This window comes from Hyaena hyaena, unplaced genomic scaffold (assembly GCF_003009895.1).
Source record: "Hyaena hyaena isolate Hyena2069 unplaced genomic scaffold, ASM300989v1 scaffold_1795, whole genome shotgun sequence".
Taxonomy (NCBI): Eukaryota; Metazoa; Chordata; class Mammalia; order Carnivora; family Hyaenidae; genus Hyaena; species Hyaena hyaena.
In genome coordinates, this window is record NW_024082429.1 from 3331 (window position 1) to 24237 (window position 20907).

A 20907-nucleotide genomic window follows, 5' to 3' on the forward strand; every position below is an offset into this window, starting at 1 on the left:
TAGGAGTTAGGTAGGGAAAGGCAATCTATCTAAAAATTCTGTTTACAGAAATTATAAGAAATCAATGGACCTTATCCTATCAGGAAGAAAGAAATCCATTTGGACAGGAATAAGAGCAATAAGGACTATTTTAGGTTCTTCAGAGTACCATCTAGAGTAATCTACATGATGAATCCTAGATGTTCTAAGAATGAACACACAACCTCACCTTCCTGAAAGTAGACATGTAACATCCTTCCTGACTTCTGAGTCAGACTCAAAAGATGAACACCAAGCAGGCATCAAAAGGTACATTGGGCCAGTCTCTGGAAGACTCTGGAGAAACTAGGAGGTAAGAGAAGCGAGCAATCAATACTGGCCCACAAAATGAGAACCATATCAAATATAATTATTGATTGTGAGATAAAAACAAGTAGACAAAGTAGAGTATGCCTTAGAATTTTGTTATAGTGAATTATTAAAGAGAACTCTTAATAAGTATGTATTTTTAAATTTTGAATGAACTGTTGGAAAATAAAAACTAGAATGTATATTTTTTAAGTGGAATCAAAGTCTTAATACTTGCACCGATTCTGGTTAGAAAAATCTAGCACACTCTTTGAAGATCATAATTCACATTCAAGGTGAGGGTGAAAACAGCCTTTTTTCTTTAAGCAATGCTATGAGAAAGCATTTAATAAACACTAAGTTACAAATTACTGCATACTGTCTGACAAACCGCATAACCCACTTGCCTTCATTCTTAACACCAAAGGTCAAGACTTGAGTCCAGTTGGGGTACTAACTAGAAGTTGAGCAAGGATTGGGGCTTGATTTTGCCAGTTATGCCATAGATTTTATGTGTGTCAATATTAGGATTTAAGAATTATACCCCAAATAGCCTGCATGAACATTGTGCTATTCTCTACTGCTTCCCATATATCTGAACTATGACGGACATACAAAAAGCCATATGTACTTAATGTATATAACTTGTTGAGTTTGGAGATAAGTATATATCCTTCAAACCATCACCACAATCTATGCCATAAGCATATCCGTCACCTCCAAATGTTTCTTCTTGTTCTATTTTTGTGTGTGATGAGAACACTTAACATAAAATCCACTCTCTTAGCAAAATTTAAAGCACACAGAACAGTATTAGGTAAGCACTATGCTGTATAGTACATCTCTAGGACTCATTCATCTTGCACAACAAACTTTGTACCCTTTGACCAACACCTCCCCATTCCCTCCTTCCCCTGGTTACCATCATTCTATTTTCTGCTTCTATGAGATTAACTATTTTAGATTCTTCATATTAGTGGTATCATGTAGTATTTGTCCTTCTGTGTCTGGCTTGTTTCACTTAGCATGATGGCCTATGTTCATGCATGTTGCTGCAAATGTCAGAGATTTCTTCTGTTTTTAAGACTGAATAATATTCCACTGTATGTATTTACATACACCATATCAAATATAATTATTTGATCCATTCATCAATGGACACATAGGTAATTTCCATATTTTAGCTACTGAGAATACTACTGCAATGGACATGGGGGTGCAGATATATCTTCAAGATCCTGATTTCAATTCCTTTGTATATATTACTGGATCTTATGGCAGTTCTATTTTTTTTTTTTTTGAGAAACCTCCATACTGTTTTTCATAGTGGCTGAACCAGTTTATATTTCTGCAAGGGTGTACAAGGGTTTCCTTTTCCCCACATCCTCACCAACATTTATCTTTTGTTTTTTATAATAGCCATTCTAACAGGTGTAAAATAATCTTGATTTGCATTTCCCTGATTAGTGATTTGAACATTTTATTCTCTGTAGTGTTTATAAATTATTGTAAATTCCAGGGCATACCTGCCTATTTACATTAAGCCTAGAGAGCTGTCAGGGGTGATGCTGCAGAAGGAGGATGCTGCATGAAGACAGCAAAGGAAATGGTGCATTGGATAGAAGGCCTAGCCTGGATCCTCATAAAGAAAGTGAGTAGAAGAATGGGCACCCCCATGTCACCCCAATATTAATGACTTGTCTCTTTTGAATGATGCGAAGAAAACAGAGACTTAGGTGTGGAGCTTCAGCTACTTGTGTCTTGGGGAAGCTAATAACTACATCCCAAAAGACAGTGTTCAGTGAATGTGTGACTTCACAGCAGCCTTACCAGGGCAAGAACAATATGGTGCCCAGTACCCACCTTGCATGGAAGTACACTGTTGTGTGAAATCATATTCAAAGAATGGCTTACAGTTCACAGTATAGGTTAGAAAACGGTCTCATTTGTTGTGTTTTGAAATAAGTTGAATATTATAGATTGACTAAAAAAGAATTGGTGTCAGATAAAAGGCTACAGAGGTTGGCGTGTTCTCTATATGTTGTCTTAAAGTACCTTTGGGAAAAACATGTGCCCTCAAAGAAATCATTACATAGAATCATCCACTATTTGGCTGGTGACATAAGTCAATGTAAAGGTATGACCAATGTAATACCAACCCATAATTACCACTAGTAAATAAACAGGTGTATCAGAGGAGAGAGAATTAAAAGGCAACTGAGTTTACTTTTTCACTCTCCTTTCTCCATAGGTTCTTTCTTCTAGACACATCGTCAACATACATAAGCACCCACTCTTTTTACCTCCATTCTATAGAAAATAAGTACTTAATCCAACTCAAAATTACAACAGACCCACCAAGCAGCACAATCCAAAGTGAAGTCTCCTATGCCACATCTACAGAGCCAATCATAGAAAGCACCACAGAAAGCAAGATTATTCCCACTTCAGGGACACACAGATGGGGACAAGCAGCTGTAGGACCAGATGAAGTTGCACGATTCTGTCTTATCAACAGAATTAGGAAAACAAGGGAATTACTAATGGAATTAGATCTGTTCACTTTCTGGGATGAACATAAGGAAGACGATAATAGAAAAGTTGTAGTTAACTCTTATGTCTTGAGCCACAATAAAAATTATGTCCAATTGACAGTAAGAGACTATGTCGCCTCTTAGTAAACCTCTGGATTCAATTTTGCTTTTTGTGTGCATGGAAATGGGTGCTCTTGGGAGAAAGAAACCCCTAATTTCCCCCCAGTATGGTGCCACTTTTACTGATCTCTTTTATGATCCCAAATTCCAATTTGACTACATCAACTCACTTCTCCCCCTGCCCCCAATTTAAGTAGAAGGAAATATTCTCATGGAAATATTTGGTAGATCTGGTTTCTCCATTTTTCTAGTCCTCAAAATGACAAAACCTTATTGTTTCTACTGAGTGTTTTAATTCATTCATCCAACAAGCATCTCCTGAGCTTCTGCTATATCTTAGGCAAGGAGAAATAGCCTGTGATTCCAGTGATAAATGAAAATCAGTTTCTGCTTTCAGGGAGCACCCAGTCTTAATTTCCACGTTGAGTTGATAATGGTTCCTTAAGGTACCACTTCTGCTCTGTCTATTGGCCAGATCCTAAGAAAAAGAGTTTTCATAGAGTCTATAGCTTTTACTGGTCTATTCTGAACTATGCAAATAACTGCCCATCACAGCACCCAGCCTGCTTCCCACTCTCCTGACCATCAACTTCATCACTAGTTCTTACGTTTCCAGCCCTACCCCTTATTAAGTCTTTGAAACAAACTACTATCTTCCTGGTTATGCTCTTGCTTTCCTCAGTGACGATTCTTGACCTCCACTCTGGCAACATGGCAGTATAAGCTTGGCTTAGGTATGCCCTTACTGGTTCAGTTTATTCCCAGAACTTATATCACAGATGTAGCCCAGAGGCCAAAACATTAGCTATCAACTCTAAAATGCTCTTTGTTTCTCTCATCCAGGGTTACCCCCTAGGATGTGTGAGACCCTCTGTTTATATAAATAGTTTTATTTAAAGTGCATCATGATGAGCACTGGGTGTTATATGGAAACCAACTTGACAATAAACTATTAAAAAAATAAAAATAAAGTGCATTATGAAATTTCTAGGTCCATGTGAGGTATGGTTGTTTATCAATAAAGATTTAAAAATATGAGTTAAAAGGTAGTTAATATTTTTTATTATCAAATCAGTGCATGGGAAGATTCTTTATGGTGTTCAGGCAACACCTATTCCTACTTAAGTCCAAGAACCATCTCATCATGTTCCTTTCTTTACAATTTTTTTAAAATTTATTTATTTAATTTTGAGAGAAAGAGACAGAGAGAAAACAGGGGAGGGGCAGAGAGAGAGAGAGGGAGAGAGAACCCTAAGCAGGCTCCACACTGACAGCATGCTAATGATGTAGGGCTTGAACTAACAAACCATGAGATTGTGACCTGAGCCAATAGTCAGACGTTTAATGGACTGAGCCACCCAGGCACCCCTCATCATGTCCTTTATTGTTAAATAAGTCATTCCTGTATAATTTTATATCTCCCACTATGGGAACAAAGTAATAATGCTGTTATTATCCACAATATCATGGCTCTTCAGAATATGTTTGTATGGAAACAACATAGATCCTGTTGCCTCTTAGTAAATAAATACTAAATCAATGGTGGTTACAGCATTACTCATGGCACTGCATTACCCCTCGTCCTTCCCATGAATACCGGCATTCAATGACTCTCTCAAAGGTTGTTACTGTGCTTCCCTGATGATAACCATAAATGCAAGTTTAACTCACCGTATGCAGAAAAATGTGAATGATAATTTTCTGATAATAATAAATTTACTGTTCTCAATTTTACAGCATAAACATAAGGGAACATACCTTCCAACCATCTCCTCTCTTGAGTTATAGAGTGTAATCATGTTATTCCTAAAAAGTGATCACTTTCAGTGTAGAACACACTACACCCCTGCCTTCCAAATACCACCTCTAGTGGGCAGGATAGACAAGAGGCTTGAAGACAGAACAAAAGAAGCCTCATTTTCCTCAAAGAATGTCTGCACTTCAGCATGGCTAAAGACCAGCCCAGATGTGCTTGATGACACATTAGTCAGAGCCGAAAGAAATCTCAAAGTTCTCAAGGTGGCCCCATTCCTTCGGTAATGTTGATCAGAGGCAGTGCAGTGGTCAGAACAAGGAAGAGCCACACCTAATGCACAGATTCACACAAGTGCCTCAGGCTAAGAAGAGTGGTTGAACACTAGTATCCAAAAGCCATAAACCCTTCTTGTCTCTGATGTGAGAGTCACCCAGTCAGTATATATCTCCATTCTTGTGACCCAACATCATGTATCCCCACTAAAGAAATGCCACACTAGTAGAAGGAGTAATCTGCTTGCCAGGCTGCTCTTCACGGAAGAGTTCCAGGCCATAGGACCAAAGAATGACCCCACTGGACCAAATTCCAGAATATTTCTGGGCCTTTAGTTAACCTACTCTTATAGCATAGAGGGTTTGAGAGAGTCCCAAGGGGGAAAAATAAGGACTAGGACTTACAAACATTACTGAGGTGCTTCATCTGGAAGGCACTGGCAGCCCTGTTCAGTACCAGGCTTTGAAAAGGGGCTTAGAAAATATTGATAAAGACCCTCAAAAGCCTGGTCTATGCCTCAGAGAGAGGCTAAGCTTGCCTAGATCAAAGGGCAGTACTGCTAAATGAGATTAGAGTATGCAAATAAAATTCTTAATGATTGACTTTATCATCCTAAACTTTCTGAGGAAGGTAAAATCTGCAATTACCATGGTCTCGCTTTAATATTATTGATCTAGCAAGAAAAACAAGGCTAAAGCACTAAAAAGTAAAGCCAAAAAAAGAGTAAGGTAATGGGAACTTGATAATGAGCTATAAATCTGCAAAAAAAAAAAAACAAAAAACAAAAAAACAGAAAAGGAAGAGATAAATAAATTAGAATCATGCCAGGAGAACAAATATTGCACTGAAAAAGATATTCCCCCCATAATCCAATATCTTCTTTTCCTCATTTCAACCCCTTTCCACCTCCTAATCAGACTCATTATTTTATTTTTATTTTTTTAAATATTTTTTATTTATTTCTAGGAGAGAGAGAGAGAGAGAGACAGCGTGAGCAGGGGAGGGTCAGAGAGAGAGGGAGATACAGACTCTGAAATTGGCTCCAGGCTCTGAGCTGGCAGTCAGCACAGAGACCGACGCGGGGCTCGAACCCACGAACCGTGAGATCATGACCTAAGCGAAAGTCGGACGCTTAACCGACTAAGCCACCCAGGCGCCCCCAGACTCGTTATTTTAAAATCATTACTTCAAATGTTAATTTTAGGCAAATAGGTATTCTTGGCTAGAACATACAATTATTTTCAGTCATACCAGAAGGAAAAGTTCCTGAGGTTGGACAAAACTGGACATACCTGCTCAAGCAGTTGTTAGGGGATTAGTGTCTATCATCTCTGCAAATCCCATGGAGGGAGTTACATTTTGAACATTACTTTTCCTTTCTTTTTCTGTTACTACACTAAAGCTGAATTTTTACTCATTTTAGAATTATACCTGGTTTTCTCTTAAAATTACTTTAATGTCATTATTATTTAATGTGTTTTCAATTTTCAGTGTTGCATAGTGTACTTAAAGCACTATAGTTACCATGGAAATAGACAATTTGATAACCCCATTATTTTAATATTTAAAAAGATGAATTAAATTCCCCAAAAGGAGGTGAAATTACATTTCCTGAAAATTTCTTGAGATGGAAATTTAGATAACTGATTTCTAATCTTCCTTCTTTCCTACTTACACTTTCAAAGGGATAGATTTCTCTCCAAGTCCTACTTTAGTAGCATTCCATAGGTTTTAAAAGGTCTTATATTATTCAGTTTTTTTTTTTTTTTAGTTTTGTTATTTCTTTGCCATGGATTACTTAGAAATGCGATACTTAATTTTTAAGCATTTATAAGTGTTCTAATTATTGTCCTATCATTGCTCTCTTGATTAATCCATTGCAATCTGTCATATACTGTATGACTGCAATCCTTTGAAATTTGTTGACACTTGCTGTACTGTTTAGTATAAGGTTTATTTTAGCATATGTTTGCTTGAAAAGAATATATATTCTGTGGTACCCAGATGAAATGTTCTGAATATGTATTTTAGACCAAGTTGATTATTATTTTCCTCTAGTTTTCCTGGTCTTTGCTGATATTTTGTCCACTTTGTCATTTCTTGGAGAGATTTATTAACACATCTAACTACGGTGTGGATGTGTCTGTTTCTTCTTTTAGTTCTGTCAGTTTTTGTGTATATGTTTTGGACTATTTTAACAAGTTTATATGAAATTAGGATTGTTCTGTCTCTCTAGATAATTGACCATTTTAGCTTTAGGAAACATTTCTCTTTATTTCTACAAGTACTTTTTCCTTAACGTCTGCCCACCAACCTCTTATTCAGTTGTGATCACCTGGTTTATCTTTTTCCCATAATTTTACTTTCATTTTATCTGTGTCCTTCCACTTAAATTGTATGTCTTATAAACAGCATGGATTTGAGTATTTTTTAAATATAATATGAACTATTTCTCTTTAATTGGAATATTTTGTCCACTTACCTTTCGAGTATTTTTATATAGTTGTGCTTGAGTATGTAACTCTACCGTTTGTTTTTAAAAATTTATTCTAGTGGTCTTTCATTTCTTTATTTCTCTTTTTCTTTTTTCTTGATAATCAAGTATTTCTTTAATTTTTCTATTTTATTTCCTCTATTGCTTTTTAGTTATATTTTGTATTAATTTTTGTAGTTCTCCTAAAGATTGTAGTAAACACACTTGACCTGTCACAAGCAGAGTTAATTACTACATCTACCACTTCCCCCAAAATGCAATAACCTTATAATAGTTAACTTTTTACCCCTTTTCTGTGCTTTGTGCTATTATTGTTATACATTTACCCCTACTATTTCATAATCCTCAAAGACATTTATTTTTTAAACAATCAATGTTATTTATATTTACCCTTCCCAATATTCTTCATTCCTTCTTGAACTTCTATATTTCAATCTATGACCATTTTATTTTATTTTATTTTATTTTTAATTTTAAGTTGTAGTATAGTTAATATATTAGTTTCAGGTGTACAGCATACTGATTTGACATCTGTACACATCATGAAATGCTCACCACAGTAAGCATAGTCACCATCTGTTGCCACATAAACCTTTCTCTCCTTCTCTGACTCCATGTCTCCTTGCTTCAGTCTGTCCCTTTCTTACCCACCCTCCTACACCCACACATACATACAAAGACTTTATTTTAATGTGACTACAAAATTGAAAGACAAAAGATGAGAAATCTAGAGTCTAATTTTGCTACTTGCTTCTATGTACTTTCTTCTGTGTAAATGAGTAGAGAGGACATCTTTCAAATTAAGTGAAAGCATAGCTAAATTTATATCCTACATTCTTTGCTAGACTCAACCCCAATTAAGAGTTAAAATATTAGAAAGGGAATATTTTTGTGCATCTGTGATGGTTAATTTTATGTGTCAACTTGGCTAGGATATAAGCTATGCTGCCCAGTGGTTTGGTCAAATACAAATCTAAATAAATAGTACTGTGAAGGTATTCTTTAGTTGTGATTATGATTTGGGTCAGTAGACTTGGCTGAAGCAGGTTATCCCCCTTAATATGGATAGGCTTAATCCAATCAACTGAAGGTCTTAAAAGAAAAGACAGATCTCAGGGTGCCTGGGTGGCTCAGTCAGTTAAGCATCCGGCTTTGGCTCAGGTCATGATCTCGCAGCTTCTGGGGTCAGGCTCTATGCTGATAGCTAGCTCAGAGCCTGGAGCCTGTCTTCAGATTCTGTGTTTCCGTCTCTTTCTGTCCCTCTCCTGCTCACACTGTCTCCCTCTCTCTCAAAAATAAATAACACATTAAAAAAAATTAAAAGAAAAGACAGATCTCCAAAAAAGGAAGGAAGTCTGCCTCCAGATTGCATTTGGACTCAATACTGCACCATTAACTTTTCTCTGGATCTTCAACTGCCGTTCAGCCCTGAAGATTTAGGACATGCCAGTCCCCATAACTGTAAGCCAATTCCTAAAGGTATATCTTATATATCTGTACCTTATATGTATATAAGATATATATATATATATTTATATTGGAAATATTATATATATTTCCAAATATATATAAATACATATATCTTCTCTTTCTCTACAGAGATATTTATTTCATGAGTTCCACAGGTCATGGCTACCTCCTAGGACCCAAGGGTTAAGGATCCCATCAGGGGGTGCCTGGGGGGCAGAGCATCAAGCACATGGGGAATCTCAAACTTTAAAATGTAATGGAGTTTGCCCTTCTGCATTTCTGCTGTGTGACTCTCTTCAGCTCTGTGACTATTTTCCTTCTGATTCCTCCCTTTTGAAATAGAAATGTCTATCCTGTGTTGATCTTAACATTGCACTTTGCAGGAATATAACTAGTCTGGCTTCACAAGTTCACTGATGGAGAAGAATCTTTCCCCAAGGTAAATCATAAACTGGGTCTCACCAGTAATTGATTTGGATGATTTAGTTAATAAGATTTGGAACTTTTAGTTGATTATATTTAAATGAAATTTTGGACTTAGAGTTGATGCTGAAATGATTACGACTTTTGGGAATGCTGGGACAGGCTTAATTAATGTATTTTGTATGTGGAAAGAACATGAATATTGTAGGACCAGAGAATCAACTTTAATAGGTTCAACTGTGTCACCCCAAAAAAGGAGTTCCCCAGTATCTCAGAAAGGGATGTGTTTTTTGGGGGGGGAGGGGGATATTCACAAATGTAATAAGCTGAAATGAGATTATTGGCATGGGCCCTAATCCAATATGACTGTTATCCTCATAAGGGAAAATCTGGACACAGAGATAGGCACTATGTGAATATTGCCATGGGTGGTGGACACAGAGATTAGATTGATGAAGCTACAAGCCAAGGAGTGTCAAGGATTACAAGCAACCACTAGGAACTGAGAAGAGACAAGGAAGACTCTATCCAGAGTCTCAGAGGGATGTGGCCCTGCCAACACCTTGATTTTAGACTTCTAGTTTCTATAACTTTAAGACAATTTTTTGTAGTTTTAAGCAACTCTGTGGTATTTTGTTATAGCAGCCTTAACCACAAATACAACAGTCAAGCTAATTCTTTGTCCCAATGAAGCTATTTTCCTAATCAAGTCAAAATCCTGTACTAAATTTACAAAACAGAAAATTGGCCCAGATGTTCCAATGTTTAAAGTCCTCACAACAAGGCCAGATTTTCATCTCTAGAAAGTGAAAGCAATGATACTACCTCAGCTGCCTGCCTATGGACACTGTTTCCTTCTCCATTCAGCTCCTACACTGAGGTGTTTTCTATTGGCAAACATTTGGAGGTATTAGGTAGAAGTTATTATGAATACAGATGGGGCTTGAATTTTGGGAACTAAAGCATGTGGAAAGTTGAAGGACATTTTCTTCATGATGGAGGGGTGAAAGACATATGAGGGATGAGACTACCTTTGAGGTTTCCTCTCATCTCATATCCCTCGACTACTCCAACCCACCAAAGCTGGACCAAATTGATCTCTTCACCTTAAGACTCTATCTTCTTCCCTGGTCCTGTACCAATCATAACTTGATTTCAGCAGAACCAGACAAATATAGCTGATATCAAGTCACTCTCACTTCTAGGCTCAACCAGGATGGAGAATCTCAGGGGTGACCATTGCTCTGATCTTTAACTCACAGATCACCCCCAAATAACCAGTCTCCTCCTTGGGTTAAAGCACCAATGTGCTGCATCTGTAAAGAATATACTTCTATTCTGGTCTTTGCAAGAGAAAAGCATGCTCATATGGTTCATGTCAAAGTAATCTTCCTAGCCTGGTTTGTTTTGGTACTTTATAGATGTAACTTTTAATGCTCACAATAGCCCTGGTTACAATTTATTATTCTCATATTCTCTACAGGAGGCAACTAAAGTTCATGACGTTTAAATAATCTACCTTAGTCATGTAGTTAGTAAGCAATGGGGCCAAAATTCAAACCAAGGACTGCCTGTAACTGGGTCAGTGAAGCACAAAGAAAACACAATGTTGGGTTTAGATTCTCTCTTAAGAGTGCTCAGTCTCTTTCAGCCTTTTAGATCCCCTCATCTTCTCCCTGATCTTCCCAAGGTGTCACCTGATCACGGCTTACTGAATCCTTTGTTGGCATAGGAATTGAGTCTCATATTTACACTAAATGCCCTGTGCAGCTTCTTTTGCTCTTAATCAACTCATACCTCCTTATCTGTCTCATCACTAGTGACCCTGCTAGCATCCATTTCTGGTATCTACACTAAAGAACTAAATCATGACCTGGTCTCCTTTAGTGTGGTCAGGGCCTGATGGTCCTCTCTACTGTCCTGAACCCATCTCAGCTCTCAGTAGTATTGCAACCCCCCCCTCCCCCCGCCTTCAGCCCAACCATGAATCCTAGATAGTCTGTCATAAAGTCCCTGGACACTGCAGTCACTACCTATTTGTCCTTACAGCCACTATCTTCTCTGGTAAGCTCCCAACCAAACTCCTGGCTTTCTTTCTCCATACTTCAAAGAAATCCTAGGGTTTGGGTTTCCTGTCTCTACTACATGAAAAACGAAGTGGCTCAGATGAGCCACACTGAGATCCTCCCTCTGCCAGCACTAACTCTCTAGAACTGATGCACTCTCCCTCTTTGACAATATGATCTTAGCCTAGAATATCAAATATAAATTGTGCAAAAGATGCTCTGATTTACAGTTCCTATATATTATGCCTCCATCTGTCCAGTACTTCAGTCAGTCAGTAGTACATATCTCATCTTTGCCTCTATTCCACTAATTCCTTGTATTGGAATGGTATGTTTCTCCTTTCTCAAATGAACTCCCTTCATGCTATACCCTGATTATTCCTGTGTGAACTATTTCTGTGTCTCTTTCTTAATGATGGGAGAGCTATCTTCTTTATATTATGGAAGAAACACTATGCTCTGGATGGTCAGGTGTGGCTCTTGATATGTTAATGAACAATTACCAGTTACAATGCCCTCAGCTATAATTAGTAGACAATGCCAACTCAATTTGGCTTAGACAGTAAAGAAATGGCATTATCCAATGTGATTATTCCCAAGGTAGGTTCATTCCAGGTTTATTAATTCAGTGCTCAACTGCATCATCAAAGACAAGTCCCCTGCCATCCTTAACCAGTTGACAGACACATGAAAGCTGCCACCATCCAAGATGTCCCTATATTTAACACACAGTGCTTCTTCCATAATTATTTTATATATCACAAGCCTTTTTAAACTCATTCTCACTAATAATCAAATGATATAACCATTTGCTCAATTCATGCCTTCAATTAGATGCTAAAACAACATTTCCTGCAACTTTTTATAGCAAAGAAAACCTTGATCAGAGTTATCCTCAGCATCTCATTTTTCAGAATTGTATCACATGCTGATGCCTAAACTAATCTTTGGCAAAGCAAAGAACAATTCAGACTGTTCAAATTGGTTCAGACCAGTCATGATTTAGCCCTGGGCTGGTACAGACATATATTTTTCTTAAGACTCATGGCCCAATGGAGTAACTAAACCAAATCACGAGACTGTTAGAAAAAAAAAAAGGAAATGTACTAGTTATTGAATAGGCAAACAAAGCTCACAGTAAAAATACTAAAGACTTTTAAAAATCATTTTACATTTTTTCAAGATTTTTTAAAAGTGATCTTTACACCCAGCATGGGGCTTGAACCCACTACCTGGAGATTAAGAGTCACATGCCCCACTGACTGAGCCAGCCAGGCAGCCCTAAAATGATTTTATTTCTTGACAAATTCAACCCTTCATAATTATTTTTTCTACTCAAAACCTTATTAGTCTAAAGCTACAAGATTGCTATATTAGGTAAATGGATGAATCAGACTAACTAGTTAGAAGATCATGTACATGGAAATGCAAAAGAGAAAAACACATCAACATATTTCAAAAACAATTTCCCCATTGACTTAAAATCAGTCTGTCACCAAATGTTATGAGCTATAGTCTGAATTTCAAATGAGGTAACATTTGTTAGATGATAATGTTGACTTCAGTTGTTTCAGTTGGCAATGACCAACATATATTTGAAAGTCAGCAAATCTATGTTTAGCCAACTAATGCAGCATTTGGCTATTAGCAGTGTTATTTGGCTTATAATGGAGATCTTTTTTCCCCTGCATGACACTTTGGTTCTTAGCCAGCTGTTTAAGTTCATTATACATTTTGCTATCTATTGTCAAAAATCATCTGTTCCATAGTTTGGTTATAACATGTGTTTGAATAGCCATCCATATATTTCTTTTTATGACCAAAGGTTCAAAGAAAATCTCTCAAATCAGAGTTGAATCTTCCTCAGTCCCCTAATAAACAATAAAATCCCTTAAATCCCAACAAGGTATGATTTTCTTTTGACAAAATTTTTCTATTTAAAAATATAATTAGCATAAAAGTATCTTCTTAAAACATTATTTTATCATACAAATACATGTATAAAAAATGTGAAAAGGGGCGCCTGGGTGGCTTAGTCGGTTAAGCGTCCGACTTTCTCTTAGGTCATGATCTCGTGGTTTGTGGGTTCGAGCCCCGCGTCGGTCTCTGTGCTGACTGCCAGCTCAGAGCCTGGAGCCTGTTTGGGTCTGTGACTCCCTCTCTCTCTGACCCTCCCCTGCTCACGCTGTCTCTCTCTCTCTCCTAGAAATAAATAAAACATTAAAAAAATTTTTTTTAAATGTGAAAATTTAAATACATTCCATTTATTCTATCACTTGTTTTTACTCAGAAGATCCCAGTTTAGCCTTATTATAATGATGTAGTCTTCTAATAAAACACACTCTTAAGATTTAAAGTTTTAACTACAATTATCATTAGATCTCCAAAGTAAATTTGGTAAGATTTTATAAATTAGGTAACAGTTAATTACCCTTAGAAATGCATTAAATTGGCTTTATTTAAATAAACATTAAAATTAATTAGAAACAAACATGATATTCAGGTCTAATTTTGGATAAGGGCATTTACATAAATCCTTTTCTAAATACAAAAAGGTGAAACTACACATGCTGATGAGGTCAAGGACCCACTCCTTCCAAATTTCTATTTTCACACGTCAGCAAACAGCTGGATGCTAACAATAGTAGAGGTTGTGTTTTTGACCCCTTTAAAAATAAAATAGGTTATATATTGAGAAAGCAAAGAAAATAATGCCTTAAGATTTAAACTGTAGCTCTCTCAGGTTCACCCAAGCTGCCAGTAATAGTGTCTTCCTCTTGGGATTTCAGCCATAGCCAGACCCCCTGGTCCAGTGCCATGGGGCCAAGTGGTTCTCTCTGAGCCTCTCTCTAACATATGTAAACATCCCTGAGGAAACAATGTCCTTGGTTCCAAAGTGATCAGTGAGCGACAGCCTTCTCTACCTGCCCCTACTACACATTCATGACTCCAGAGCCTATCTTTGGCTGAGCCCTCTACCCTGGACAATTACAGTCCCAACCCTTTTTCCTAATTTCTACAGAGATTTTTTTCTCTATGGCTGGGCCACGCTTCCAGATCCTTCATTTTTTTCCAATCACACCTTCCATCCTTATATTTCAGATGCTGAACAACATGAATCATGGCCATCCTAAAGCCTTCTGTTGGTCCAAACCTGCCACCATGATCAGAAATTTCTCAAACTTTAATCTCATTTGGATCTAGCCTGATTCTGACACTCTACTTCAGGCTCTAATTTAGTTTATTTGCCTTCTTCTAATGGCCAGCTTTCCTCAGACTCCACCAACTAATTATCAATTCTGTCCTGTCCAGAGGTCAAATCTGTTGCCCTAGAAGGAAATAGTATTATGCCATGCAGCTAGGTAGAGCTGTTAATGATGAATGGGAATGGTGTATGTCAGAACACTTGAATTTAGTTGATAGCCAACTAATGAAAGTCAGCTTACTTTATGAACTAGAACAAAAAAAGCAAGTGACGGTATCTAAAACAAAAATCTTCTTCCCCCATCATTAGCATAACTGGATTTTTTAAACTGTAGTTCCAACTTTGTTGCTAGAGAGCAAACAGCTGGTAGGGGGACTATACCAAGAAAGAGGCTTAAAGAAAGCTGTGATTTTTACAGGTCTTCTAATACATGTGTGATGTAGCCAATCTGGATACACAGGAAAAGAAGAGCTGAAAATGAATGAAATGCTACTTTGGATATAAAATATGAGGCCTCGTCTTAAATTATAAGATCAGAAGTTTTTCCACTGAGAAGCATGTTTGGTAAGACCAAGAGTAGGTTAGGGTGATTAAGCAGGCGCTTTACATTTGCTAGTTAATTCTCATAACAATCAAAGGAGAGAGTATCTTTTACAGATGAGGAAATTGGGTCACAGAGTGTTAAAGAATCTTATCTAAAGTCACAGAGCAAATTGAATGGCAGAGTAAGAATTCAAAGCCAGGTAGTCTGACTCCAGGGTAATCCCAAGTCAATAGAAGTCGGTTAACTATCATGCAGAAATGAATGCACAGGTTTCCATGTACCCTGTTTCACAGTACAATACTTCCAAAACAATTTTAGAAATAGTCTCTATTCTGTGGCAAGAGAGAAACACAAATTCTGGAAATTTCATGTCTTTCATTAAAAGATCAACTTGAGGCAGCATTTGAGTGAAACATATTCTCTTGACTTCCTCTATTATCCTGTCCTTAAATATTTAAGTGCTATCAGCAATGTTTACTGGGTCTCCAATGAGATAGATTCTAGGAATATTTTTTAAAAATTGCTAAATCCTTGACCAGCCCCTTAACATGGCTGGTTCTTTTTTATGTTAATAATTTTTAATGTTTATTTATTTTTGAGAGAGAGAGAGAGACAGAGAGCAGGAGTGGAGAAGAGGCAGAGAGAGGGAGAGACACAAAATCTGAAGCAGACACCAGGCTCTGAGCTGTGAGCACAGAGCTTGATGTGGTGCTCAAATCCACGAACCATGAGATCATGCCCTGAGCCAAAGTTGGATGCTTAACTGACTGAGCCACTAAAGCATCCCTTAATATGGCTGATTCTTGAGAAGTAAAAGCATTGTGGACAGTCTTGAAAGAGAAACACTCTTTATTACTAATTAGGACTGTGTTTCCTGCCTTGGTGAACTGGGCTGTATCACTTATGATCTTGAGAATCTCTTTTCTCAGCAAAAGGCAGATGCAATGTCCTTTCTGATCCTTTTCCCCAGAACAAACCCCATACTGACCTGATCTTTGATATCTTTCATCCACAAAGATGAGAATGAGGATGCAAAAACCAGCCCATGGAAAGCCTTTTCCTAACAGCCTGAATAGTACACTTCATTTTTCCTTCCCCTTAAACTCTGTCCTAATCTCAAGAAGATTTCCCAGATGAAAGGCCCAAGAATACCCATTTCTAGACTGCCCTACTGTACCAGACAGTTTCTGGAAGATACAGAAGCAGAATTATATGCAAGTCAGTCACCAAAGGAGGATAATACAATGAGGGAAGGAAGGTATCTAGGCAGAGTCTGCCAATGAAAGGCAAAATTTCTAAAACTCTGCACAACAACTTGACCCAATTGTGTCTGACAGAATTTTTCCTCCTCAGAAAGAAAGACTCTATTATGTTGTAGAAACATAAAATCTCAGTGGCTTATAAAAAGAAATGTTTACGTTTTGTTGCCACTATATGTCCAATATAGATCATAGTTAAGTAAAGAAAGAAAAGAGAAAGATGGACAACCTCAAGCTGGCTCTTAAAGTGTCTGCTGCTATCCATATTCTCTGAGCCAAAGAAAATCAGATGATCACTTCTGAGTTCAAAGGACAAGAAAGTATAATCCTGCTGGGATGGGCATCCCATATAACATGATACCAATGGAGCAGGGAAGTAAAATTTGCCCCCAGAAAAAGGCAGTGAATACTTTGAACAAAAATACAGTATGCCATAGGTTGTATTTTCATCTAGTGGTATGTTATATTCTATTCTGTATAACAAATTACCACAAATTTAACAGCTTAAGATAACATACATTTAGGGCACTTGGGTGGCTCAGTAGGTTAAGCTTCCGACGTCGGCTCAGGTCATGATCTCACGGTTCATGGGTTCGAGCCCCATGTCAGGCTCTGTGCTGACAGCCAGCTCAGAGCCTGGAGCCTGTTTCAGATTCTGCATCTCCCTCTCTCTCTGACTCTCCCCTGCTCATGCTGTTTCTCTCTCTCTCTCTCTCTCTCAGAAATAAATAAAACATTAAATTTTTTTTAAAAAAGATAACACATATTTGACTTCTATAGTTTCCATAGGTCAGGAGTCTGGGCACAGCTTCTCTGGACTGTCTGCTTGGGGTCTCATAAAGCTGAAATTAAGGTATCAACCAGAGTTTTGGTCTCCTCTGAGCCTTAAGGTCCTATCCAAGTTAAGACATAGTTGTTAGTAGAATTCAGTTCCTTGTAGCTGTAGATCTGAGTCCCTTAGCTTCCCCAGGCTGCCCTCAGCTCCTTACCATGTGGGCCTCACCTCCTGACATATACAGCCTATAGTGTGACAGCTGACTTCAGAGCCAGCAAGGGAATACCTGGAGCAAGTCTGTTAGGAAGACAAAGTCCTATATACTATATTGTAATCATGGAAGCAACATACCATTAACATTGCCATCCTCTATTGTTTAGAAGCAACTCACCAATTCCATATGCACTTAGGGGAGGGGATTATACAGGGTGTGAACACCAGCAGATGGATATCATGGGGTCCACCTTAAAGTCTGCTTATCACTGGTGGAGGGGTGGGGAAATAAGTGAGAGAACTTTAGGCTCCCTCAAGAGAATATACTGCTAATATATGCTTTAAAACCATGGCCAATAATGTTCCAATTCTCACCAAAATCTTTGTATTATAGCCCCCAGTACTTGTAAAATTCTTTAGATATTGAGATTATGGCACCAATTTCATTTTAATCCCATAAAATTTCTCCTGCCCTGAGGCTATTATTCCTCATTTCCTAGGAAAACCATTTAAGAAAATACTTGGTCACAGTATTGCTAAGAACGTCTTTACTTGTTTACTTTTGTTTCTCTTGGAGATTGTATTTCTTTTAATATACACTGACCCTAAATAGAGTCATACCTTTTTGTCTGTTCCTTATGAACTATCAACTAGCATTTTGACATTAGTCACAGATGATGTGTGTCATGAGAATAGCTAATAAACACAACCTATGCAAAGCAGCTTCTATCAAAGTAAAAGAATGCCAGCCTTCTGGATTCTACAATTAATGTGTATTAAGTGTTTACAAGCCAACCAGTTCAAATAAAAAACACTGCCAGAGATCACACTAAATGAAAATGTTTGCTTACCAAAAAGAAATATCTAAATGTTAAATATGACCAATTTGCTTTTTTCCCAAGACTAAAATAATGCAGCAAAAGACTGCCAAATATAAGTTGGCAACAATAAATCTGGCCATTTGTAGCAGTGAATGATATATATACTGTGAGGAATATTTTGACTTAAAGAGTAAAATTCACTTCAAAGGAAAAGTGCAAATATTTTGCAGAGCATAGGTTGTGTTGTATTGTAGGATTAATAAAGTGCCTGATAGACGGGAAGTACAAGGTGTCTCTCATACTGCAATAACAAAAGTACCTTTGCCTCAACAGAGTTTCATAATAAAATATTATATTTACACACAACTACTAGATGACATTGGCAACACCAATGACAATATGATTCCTGATCTCAAAGGTTACGTGTTGTACTTATTCTCAAAAACACTGGATGGTAGCACGACAATCCAAATGAAAATTGGGCTTACTAGTAGGTCAGAAGATACTCAGGTTGACTCATAAGCAATGAAATGCTAATTCAAACAGTCAGATATGACTTTTCATCTAATATAATATAGGTCAAAAATCAAGGTTTTGAAAGTGCTGTGTTGTCCACGGTATGGAGAACCAGGCACTCTCATGATATGTTAATAAGACTAAAAATTGGGGCATCCTTCTTGGCAGACAACTTGGTAATATCCTTCAAAAAATTAAAACTTGACCAAGGAGTTCTAGATTCATGCTTACACATCAGAGTAAAGACGTTTTCTCAAGGATAACTTCCAAAACAATACCAGATTTAAAAATCTGAAAAAGGCACAGCAGAGATGTATGTATACAAGATGGTCCTACTTTGTTTCAAAGTGGTGGTGTGTGTGTGGGGGGTGGAATTTATGCTTTTGTACACACACTTTTTTTTCTTTTCCTGGAAGGATAAACAAAAACCTATAACAGTTACCTCTAGCAAAGGGAACTAAATTGTGAAGTAAAAATACGTACTTCTTTTTATTTGTAGTTTCTAGTACCTTTTGAGCATTTTCTTTCCATTTTTTACAATTAAAAAATAGAAAAAAGAAATAAGAAGATGAAACTGACTTCATATGAATGAATCAGATACACTGAAAGTCATATTATAATTCAAATTATGGAGTTACATTTGGCTTCCCAGACTACTCACACTTCAAAAGTCCTTAAGAGGTGAAATGAATGATGGGACAGTTACCACTCAGAATGCTAATTACTTTCTCTGGCATTCTGAGTGGTAGGTAGGCTTTGAAGTCTTCAAAGCCAGCATGACCTCAAAAAATTCATCCTGTTAGGTTCAGGGTTATACTCTGAATGGAATAGGGTTGAGGTTCTAGAATTAGAACATAGTCTGGGATAGACCAAAAGCCTTGATGGGTCTGCAGAGGATAAGAAGTCATTTGTTAATAAAGGACCCAAGAACCCACTCAAAATGTGATTAGGCAAAACTGCTTTGAAAAGTTCCTTTATTCCCAAAGTAGAAGGCATTCCAAAAACTGGACTCCCAGAGTGTGAAAACCAAAAATGGACCAAAAAAACCACCCAAGTTCCCGAAACCACATCCATTTGGTCTATTCACTTACTCTCAGATCCAGACTACCCCCTGGTGGTGAAGCTTAAAGGAGAGATTCCTTTCTGTCTAACTGTGGCCCTGGATTCAGAAGAATGGGACTTGTTTTATCATGAAGACAGTCATACTTCCCAGACGTGAAAAAATACAACACAACTGACCATCAGGCAGTGAACAAACCTCTAGCATTGGCAGGATAAGTGGAGGCTGAGATGGGGAAGACAATAAATGGTAGGAAAAATTTTTGTTTTAAGTAAAATATTTTTAAATGTTCCCCTGCTTTGCAAATGCCTTCTCTTCTGGCCTCATCCCCCTTTCAAAGGCCACAATTTTTATTTTGCTCAGTGCCAGATGCCCCAGCCTCTCTGAGTTGCAACTGATTCCTTGGCCCTGATTTGTACTCATATAGGTTGATAACATGTCACCTCAGTGCACTCTAACTCACCAAAGACACATACACATCACTTCATCTTCTGAATTACCTAACATCCTTAGGAAGAATCTGAATCTCGTGGCTAGGACTAATTCATGTATATTTATCTCGCTAGATTTGGTGTCTTCCGAATTCAGTGTTAGAGTAAGTTATAGTACCTGAATGTTGTTTATGAAATACATGCCATCTTCATATAAATATCAAAATATCTATAGGCTTCTAAGTAACATGTGTTAATAGAAAAATGAAGAAATAGATATGTTTGCAAGTTCCTTCAAGTGTCCAGCTATTTGTTCTGCTTTATTTAGTTTTAGTGAAACTGCAACACTCCCTAAAGGGGTGACTTCTTGAAAATGCCTTTTTTCATCTAAAGTTGGAATGAGAAATATATTCTGATATCATTGAAAAACCCCAACAGAGTTAAGAGGTAGAGAAGGAAGGGTCCCACATTTCTACGATTAAAGATAAAATCCTCAGATCTTCTTTTCCTATAATGGTGCTTTCCATAAAGCAAAACATTAAAATGTAGTTTTGATTTTTAAACACAATAGACCAAAAGATAGTATTCTAAAATATGGACGAAAATTTTGACAACCAACC

General features: G+C 37.3%; 1 long non-coding RNA gene across 1 annotated transcript in view; it reads right to left on the minus strand.

The window, feature by feature from the left end:
• Positions 1-214: 214 nt before the first annotated feature.
• LOC120226676 overlaps positions 215-20907 on the minus strand; it is a 56754-nt gene continuing 36061 nt past the window's right edge. Inside the window, exon 3 of the long non-coding RNA XR_005527082.1 lies at positions 215-324. This is a non-coding gene — a long non-coding RNA (uncharacterized LOC120226676). The remainder of the gene's footprint in view (positions 325-20907) is intronic.